The sequence below is a fragment of the Urocitellus parryii genome, chromosome 1, assembly GCF_045843805.1.
Source record: "Urocitellus parryii isolate mUroPar1 chromosome 1, mUroPar1.hap1, whole genome shotgun sequence".
Lineage (NCBI taxonomy): Eukaryota > Metazoa > Chordata > Mammalia > Rodentia > Sciuridae > Urocitellus > Urocitellus parryii.
In genome coordinates, this window is record NC_135531.1 from 266,340,462 (window position 1) to 266,350,177 (window position 9,716).

Consider the following 9,716-nt stretch of genomic DNA (forward strand, 5'->3'; position numbering starts at 1 on the left):
CATGAACTAGCCTCTTGCTCCTGCATGGTAACAACAATTTGATATATGAATTATACCTCAATAATGTGTTATTTAAAAATCACTAATAACTTTATTTAAATAAACGCAAGCATTATAGCTTCACAGTTTTTCCCAAATTTCAGGCAGCCCACAGGATTTTTTGGCTTTTCCTGTGCCATTGTGCTGTTATTGATTTACTCTCTAAGTAATATAAAGTAAAATTATTTTTAGGGCTGAGGATGTAGCTCAGTGGTAGAACACTTGCCTAGCATGCACAAGGGCCTGGGTTCAATCCACAGTACCGCAATAAACTGCCACACATAAATGGAAAATCAGTGTCTCTTCACATGAATGAAAATTAATTGTAAAAAATAAAGACAATTAAAAACAAAAAGAGAAATGAGAGAGCACCACCCCAGCACCCTACTGTAGGAGACAGAGCTTTGGGAGTGAGTAGAATCTGAGACAATGGTCCCTGGACTGAACGCTCAAGGGCACCACCCCTGCTGTCACCAGTGCTGAGACCCAGGGCAGGATGGAGGGGGCTTGGTCTGGAGTTGACTTCAAAGCCAGGTGAGACAGAAGAAGGTGAAAGGGCCCAGACCTCTGAACCGGTGTGATGTCCCTGTGTCTTTCCTGGGATGGTGGGTATTGTGAGGTCTAGAACTCTGGCCTCATCCTGTACTGCTATTCCCCTGGCCCCTCTCTCAAGTAGGTGCAGCTCCCAGGCCGAAGAGGAAGCCCTGGGCCCAGTCAGGACTCATCCCGAGGTCAGAACTGGACATTGGCTGGCTTGGCTCTGTCTGCCTTGGTCGCGGCTTCCCAGCATGTCTGCTTCTCCCAAGGCCCCAGGGCTGGGCTCCAGGTCCCTTGGTCTCCTCTGAAGTTCCCCTCCATTCCTGCTGCCGAACCTCTAATCTTCACTTAAACTGGCTTCACTTGCCTCCCACCCCCTCTTCTGTTTTAACCTCTGCCTCCAAGACGCCCTCTAACTTTCTCTCCCTACCGCACACTTTTTCCAGAGTTTCCAAGCCTCGGGCACCCACTGCCCCACCACCACGCCTCTCAAGATGCCGTTGCTCCTTCTCCCAGGTCTCCTCCTCATCGTGGGAATTTGTCTCAGTGGAAAAACAAAGACTCAGACGCATCTCTGAGGCCCCCAACTCACTGTGGCCACTGCACCTGCCTGGCTGGAACTCAGAGAGGGGGTGATACAGTCTCTAGGTTGACGGTGACAAGGTCCCAACTTTGGTTCTTCCCTGTCTTGGGGTCAGAGTACTGCTTTTAAGAGTGGCCTGTCTCCTGAAAATAGTGGACTCCTCTCTAGAATCCCAAGCGGACAAGGCTCCACTACATCCACATGCCTTACCTCTACCACACCCTCTTCTTATCACAAGGATTAAAGAAGGGGAAGGGGGCTTGATACAGTCAAGAACTGCATATTGCCAAATGGCACCTGGGAGTCAGTCTTGAGTCCCTTACTTGTTAAGGTGTTGTGCTAAGCTGAGATTGCCCCGGGGTCATATCCACCAACCTGAAGGCAGCTTTTTAGCTTCTCTGTGCCCCAGTTTCCTCATCTGTAAGCTGGGGCTGATAGTATTAAGGAGTCTGGGTGTCTAATGCCAGGAGTTCTTAGGATTAATAAATTCAAAACTGTGAAGCATTTAAATATATGATTAAATGGCAGGTGATGGACCCTTGGTGTGTGTTATTAGCTTTTACAGTTCTTGTTAACTTACCTTTTCTGTCATTGGTACTTCCTGCAAGTTGTAATGATTTTTCCTGCTAAAATTTTCTCCTATCAGTCCATATTTTTCAGACCAAGTACCACCACCTTTGTACAAGCCACCATCTTCCACCTGTTACTATGATGGCATCTTTACAGTTATGGAATCACTAGAAGCTTGGGGGGATCATCTAGGAGCCTAGAATCATGTCTGGCATACTGTAGGTGCTCCACAAATACTTGTTGAATATTTGTTGTGTGACTCTTGCCTCACTATAATCTATCAAGCACCAGGCAATGCTTCCTGGAATATCAATTAAAGCGTGTTACTTCTTTGCTTTACACTCTGCTGTGGATTTTCTTAACACTTCTGAATTATCACTAAATCTTGGACCTCTACCTACAAATCCAAGCACAGTCTAGCCTTGCTTCCCTCTCCAAACTCATGTCCTCTCTGTCTTCTTCTCCATGTTCCAGCCTTCTTTCCATTCTTTGAACACCTGAGCTCTTCTGAAGATCTTTCCCCCTTCTTCTCTCCACCACTCTATATCAGTTTGTTATATTAAAATTCTACTTCCTCAGATAGTTTCTTGTCCCTATGAATCATTATCATGTCAATGCCTTCCTGACTCTTAGTGTTTACACTGACTTATTCCCTTGTTTACTTGTTTGTGTCTTCCCTCTCACGTGGAAGTTCCATGGGGACATGTGTTCACTTTATCATCACACCCTCATTATCTGGCTCAGTAAATATTTGTTGAATAAATGAATCAGACTTGGGTCCTGAGATGGCTTCCAGATATCTCTACCTCTGTTCTCTCATCCCTTAAGTGGGCACCTTATTAAGTGACTGGGCACATGAACTGAAATGATGGACGTGAAAATAGCCTTGTGTTGTTCAAACACCTTGTGAGTCAAATTCTGCTTCGCTTCAGCTTCAGTGTCCTAGGGATTCAAACACCTCCATCATGTCCCACGCATGTGTGAAACCCAGAGGGGCAAGAGCCCTGGTGGAGAATCAGGAGCAGAACCCAGGAGTCCTGCTCCACAGCTCAGCAAGGAGAAGGGGTGAGACAGCCCAGCTACCCCCAGAGAACAGAGGTGCTTACCCTGATGGGGAAGGGCACACCTTGAGTCTGACCCACCAAAGCCTTGGCCTCACAGGTTCCTGTAGAGCTTTCTTTCTGTCTGTGGGTCATCTTGGCTGGGAGACACTGAGGCCAGGGTGGACTGTCATTCTGGTGCTTCTTCTTGGATGCCCAGTGGGAGTTGGTTTCATGGTGTTGAGTCTACAAGACCCAGGCCACGGCCTTCTGTTCGGAAGCAAATCTTCCCTCAGGGACATAATCACCCTGGCAGGAATCTCCTGGAAAACATCTCCCCAGAGATGTATAAGACTCTGAGGGAAGCTCAAGGGGGTACCTGGATGTGGAAGAGTCTCGGGACTCTTTGGGGGTGGATTCTCAGGGCTCGTGCATGTGTGTGCACATGTATGCCTGCGTATCAATGTGTATTGCAAGCAAGTATATTTGTGTATGTTTATATGCATGTGTGTGTAGCTGTAGACTTGTGTGTATGTGGGGGATGTATTTGAGTATATGGATATGGTATGTGTGTCTGTGTGTCTGAGTATATGCAATATATTTGTATTCATTTTCTACTGCTCTATTGCTGTGTAACAAATTCCCCCAATTTAGCAGCTTAAGAATAACAAACATTTATCATCTTATAGTTTCTGAGGGTCAGGAATCTAGGATTAGCTTAGCTGGGTGCTTCTGGCTGAAGTTCTACTGGAATGCAGTCAAGATGTGGACAGAAGCCACAATGATCTGAAGGCTCAACTGGGGCTGTGGGATCTCCTTCCAAAATGGCTTACCTTACCCTCCTGATAAGTTGGTGCTAGCTTTTGGTAGGAGGTCTTGTAATGCCAGATTCGTGGGACCCCAATAGACCTCCAGGAGCTGAATCCAATGCAATCACACAACAGTCTTTATTGCAAGCTCGAGCCTGGACTCACAACCATTTCCTACACAGCGGTCCTGAGGAGTGAGTCCCTGTCCTTTGTTCAGTGAGATTTTATAGGTTTTGGGGGATACTCTATGCATCACAACATCACATAGCAAATCATTTTATACCGTGGGAAAATCAAATAACAACTCTTAACATTGATTAGCACATTCGTTGGCAGGAACAAGTCGGGTAGGGGTGATTGGTTAGTTCAAGTGGTGGATATGTTTGAACTGATTGGTTTAGGCTGCAAGGGGTTGCAAGAATGTATATGTTAAACTGCAGGGTTGCCTAATCCTGTTATCAATCACCAAAACTACTGGGAGGGTCACCTGGCATTTCAGGTATTTTCCCTGTCTCTGGTGGGGGTGACCTAGGAGCGCTCTGTGGGTTTTTCCAAGGACAAGGGTCACGCCCCCTCCTTTCAGACAGGACTTGAGGTAGAAGCTGGTTTCTCAAAAATGGAGTCACATCAGTTTCTCAATCTCAGTTCCTTGTTCCTTGTCACATCTTCCCATATGGCTGATCAAGTGTCCTCATGATAGCCGGTTTCCTCCAGAGTGAGTAACCCCAGAGAGAAAGAGAACAAGGCAGAAACCACATGGTTTTTTAAATAACCCAGTCATGGAAGTCACATGCCACCCTTTCTGCCATGTTCTATTAGTCAATTAGACCATGAATATGTGCATATGAATTTATATGTCTATATGCCTGTGTTTATATAGGTGTATTTGCAGTATGTACATGATAAGTTAATATGCATATGCAGCTGTATATGTGGGTATGTGTATGTGATTTTTTTTTTGTTTGCAAGCATTAAAAGTGTACGTGGGCATGTATGTATACATGCCTATGAGTATGTGTGGTATGAACATGCATGTTTATGGATGTGTGTGCATGAGCTTGTGCATGTTGCATTCATGTGTATGAAAGTGTGCTGGTACACAACAAGCTTAGAAATGTTACCTACTTATGTGGAGGAAAGCCTGAAGCCAGGAATGGAGAGACCCAGAGAATCCCTTGGTTCCTGGAGTAGCATGTGGATGGGTTGGACCCAGAGCCTGGGACAAACTCTCCTTTGCCTCCAGGGTAAATGGACCTGCATTTGGCTCTTCTTTATTAAGGCTTTTGTTGTTGTTAATTTTTATTTGAACTTTTCAATTCTTCTTGGGAGTGAGCAATGAGGGAGTAGAGGAGTCTCCACCTCTGTACAGGTTGAGAGTTCCTAGAGAGCAGCAGCCCCTGGAGGCAGGCCTGGGGGAGAGAAGGGGAGATAGGCCAGGGAAAGGGAAGAGCTAGAGAGCCCTATTGACCTCCTTTCTTCTCTGCCTAGGGCTGATCCCAGGCCTCTGGGCCTTATTGAGCAGGAAGAGGCCTTTTTTTTTTTTTTAAACTAATTCAATCATCTCAGAAGCTGCTCCCTGCCCTATCTTTCTGTTTAAAATGTTTTTGATGCCAGCTTTTGTTTAGAGGCCTATCTGATTTTCTCTTAACTTTTTTTTTAAAACTCTGTGAAAAGTAATGCAGATGAACAAAAGTGGATGAAATATAAAATTATAGCTCAACAGATTATTAGAGTGTGAGCACCCACATCATACTCTCCATGTCATACTCTTCAGGACACAATACCCCACACTCTGGCTCCCTGCATGCTTTAAGCTGAAGGAATCTGGGGAACAGCAGGTGGGGGTGGTCTCTCTGGTATCTCTCTTCTCTCAAGGAGGTGATTAGGCCCTCATGTGCAAGGTGTTCTCCCTGTGCCTGGAGGAAAGGAGCTTTCTTATCTCCAAAGACCCAGCAAGAAGAATCTGAATAAACAGGCTTTGCTAAATTCCCTCAGCTTATTACCCTTGGTTCCTGCTCTTTATGTCCCCAACATAGCTTTTCACAGCTCTCCCTGTTCATTGAAACTACTATTAAAACCCTCAAGTTTAACTGCTTCTTCAAGTTTTCATTTCATTTCCTGTGTCACATAAAACTCACATTAAATACATTAGTATACTTTTTCTTGTTAATCTGTCTTTTGTAACAGGAGTTCCAGGTAATGAACCTAAGATGAGAGTGAAGGAAAAGATATTTTTCCTCCCTTATACGAGGCAATCTAATCCCACTAATATTCTGGAAATGCCTCCTGTTCCTTCCAAGCTATTCCCTTCCATGCCTGTCTCCCAGAACTAATCACTGTCCTGATTTCATGGTCATAACATTCTTCCTTATCTTGTTTTGAAACATAAGTACACATTTCTAGAGTGCAGTATATAGAAGTGTAATTATAGTGTATTTGTTTTCTAGGGTTGTCACAATAAATTATTTCAAGCTTGGTGACTTAAGACAGTAGCATTTGTATTGCCATGATTCTGGAGGGCAGAAGTCTGAAGTCAGGGTGTCAGCAGAGCCAAGCCCCCTCTGAAGGCTCTAGGGAGGATCCTTTCTTGCCTCTCCCAGCTTCTGGTGCCTCTTGGCATTCCTTGGCTTGTGGCAGCTTCACCCCGCCCTCTGCCTCCATTCCCACATGTCCTTCTTCCCTGTCTCTGGGTGTTCAAATCTCCCTCTCTGTTCCTTTATAAAGATACTAGTCATCCCTAAATCCAGGATGGTTTCATCTCAAGATCCCTTACTAATTACATCAGCAAAGACACTGTTTCCAGAATAGGACACATTCTAATGTTTCAGGTGGACACTATTCAACCCAGTGCACACAGTTCTGCATTATTTTCTGCAGACATATTTCATTCTACATTATATTTTAAAGACTCACCCACAATGTCAAATATATTTCATTCATTTTAATTGTTGTATAGTCTTATATAATCAGATTGCAATTCAGAGTTGGGTGTACTGAGAAACTAATAAAACTTCAACTTTAGAGGTCCTTTTTTTCCCCTTAAACTTCAAAACATTTGCATTTGTGTGTGTGTGTGTGTGTGTGTGTGTGTGTGTGTTTTATCTGCTGGGGATTGAACCCAAGGCCTTGTGTGTGCTACACAAGTGCTCTACCACTCAGCTAAACCCCTAACCCCTAGGATATCTTTATTACCCCCACAAAGAAACCTTATATTTTTGGCCATCAAGCTCCCACACCTCCAATTCTCCTACCAGCCCTAGGCAACTACTAGTCTGCTCTCTGCAGACATAGACTCACCTGTTCTGGTAAGGGTCCTCATTTTCACAGATCCCTTCGAAGGCTCTGAGACAAACCCCAGCAATATATTTATGTGATTAAAAAAATTGTAGGATTTGCAAAAGTAACTTGTTAGGATATAGTTTTTCATTCGGTTATGCCTTTTTCTTGCCTGATTGCCCTGGATAGAACTTCCAGTATAATGTTGGAAGAAGTAGCAAGAGCAGGTACCATCCTTATCTTGTTTCTGATCTTAGAGGTAACACTTTCAATCTTTCACATTAAGTAGTATGTTAGTTGTATGTTTTTCATGGATGCCCTTTCTCGGGCTGAGGAAGTTCCCCTCTATTTCTGACTGTTGAATATTTTTATCATGAAAAGATATTGGATTGAGTCAAGTGTTTTTCTGTGTCTATTAGGATGATCATGTGGTTGTGTCCTTTATTCTATTCACATGGTATATTGTATATATGCTTATATCTATATATTGGTGCTGGGGATTGAACTCAGGGATCTTAACCACTGAGCTACACCCAGGACCTTTTTATTTCTTGTTTTGAGACAGGGTCTCTCTAAGTTGCTTAGGGCCTAAGTTGTTGAGGCTGGCCTTGGGCTTGTGGTCATCCTGCCTCAGCCTCCAGAGATGCTGGAATTATAGGTATATGCCACCACTCTTGGTTATTATACTGATGATATATTATACTGATTGATTTTTGTATGTTGAACCAACATTGCATTCCTGGGACAAATCCCACTTTGTCAGGGTGTATAATCCTTTTTACTGTGGCTGGATTCATTTTTGTTGAGAATTTTGGAGTTGATATTCATCAGTAATGAATTCCTTCATTTTTCTTTTCTTGAGATGTCTTTGTTCAGACAAAGACATCTTTGTGGTATTAAGATAATATTGGTTTCATGGAATAAGCTGGGAAGTGTTCCATCCTCTTTCGCTTTTTTGAAGGGTTTGTGAAGAATGGGTGTTACTCCTTCCTTAAATACTTCGTCTCATTTTAATCAAATATTTGCTTTCATACTAAATTTTGTATTTATTGTTTATTATTCTTCTACTTAAAGAGGGTTCCACCAAGTTGTGTGTCAGGCCCCACAAAACTGGTGTCTCTACTGGTGTCCACTGTGGTATTTATGGACATTTGGGTTGTTTCCAGTTTGGAACTGTTAAAAACAGTGATGTTATGAACATTTTTTTTGCACATATTTCTGGGTGCACATGCAAATGCATTTATAGAGGGTGTATACCTAGAGCAGAATGCCTGGGTAAATGGGTATAATGCCAAACTCATGTCCCCAGTTCTTGCCAACCTACACTTTCTCTCACGTATAAGAGTCCCTATTTTCTCACATCCTCACAACAGTTGGTATGATCAGATTTAAAATTGTTACCTATTATGATGAGTATTTAATGGTGTCTTATTATGGTTAATAATTTTTTTTTTTTTTTGGTGCTGGGGATTGAACCCAGGGCCTTGGGCAAGCACTGTACCGAGTGAATTATATCCCCAGCCCAATAAATTTTTTTTGAGGTGTTGGGGGACTGAACCTAAGGCCACACTCTACCACTGAGCTATATCTCTAGTCTTTTTATTTTTTATTTTGAGACAGATTCTTACTAAATTTCCTAGATTGGCCTAGAACTTGGGATTCTCCTGCCTCTGTCTCCTAATTCCCTGAGATTATAGGCATGAGCTACTACACTAAGTCAGTTTCATTTTCTATATAGATATCTGTGGGGAGCCATTCTCACACGTGATCGGGTGCCTCCCGTTGAGGGTCTGAGGCACTTTGGCACATGTCGAAGTTTTTCCCGTCCCTCTCCTGATGAGAGAGCCCATCCGTGTGGGGGTGTGCCTGACCACTGACCCCGGGGACCCAATCGCTGACCCTGACCTTGGAGTGCAGCCCCCCCTCAACCTTCATTGGATGGAATTCTCCCCTGAATCTCTGGTTCCCTAATAAAAGGCTACTCCCCGGCGTGCTCGCTCTCTCTCCTGCTAGCCCTGAGTAATCCTTGCTGCCCTGCTGGGCGGCTAGAGGAGCGAACCAGAGAGGGGAGCCGTCTCGGACCTAGCAATAGAATTAAGGTAATTGAGTCTTGTGTTTTTATTTCGATCTCGTCTAACTAACTTTATGCCTAGAACCTCATTAATGAAACCACTGCGCAGGCCGCGTGGTAGAGATATCCGATTTTCATAGCCATTTTATTAAAAAAACTATCTGAATTGCCACTTTCTCATAAATCAAGTGTCAGCTATTCATGTGTCTCTATTCTGTTCTATTGGTCAGGTTATATCTTTAAACCAATACTACACTGTCTTGATTACTATAGCTTAGCAATAAGCGTTGAGAGAAGACTGGACAGTTGACTTATTCAAAGCATCTTGAACATTTCTATATCGTATGTATATATGCATATATTAAACATTGACATTTTTATTAGGATTGAATTGAATCTATATATCAATTTGGAAGATAATTAATATTTTTATGAGTTTGACATCCATGAAGAAAACTTACCTTTTAAATTACTTGGACCTAATATTCTCTGTAGAGATCTTGCATATCTTTTATATTTATTCACAGATAATTAATTTTTATGCTTGGTAGAAGCAAACCTTTTTAAAATGTCATTTTCTAACCATTCATTGCTGGTAAATATAAATATAATTGATTTTTCAGCTAGCTGTCTTGATAAACTCTCTTATTAATTTGAATAATGTATCTTTGGGGTTTTCTACATAATAGTTCATATCAAAAGGAAGTTTTTCTCTTTTCTTTCCGACTCTTTATTCTTATGGTCCTTTTGTTGCCTTTGTATTGTAGATCCGTGGTTTTGAACTAAGGCAA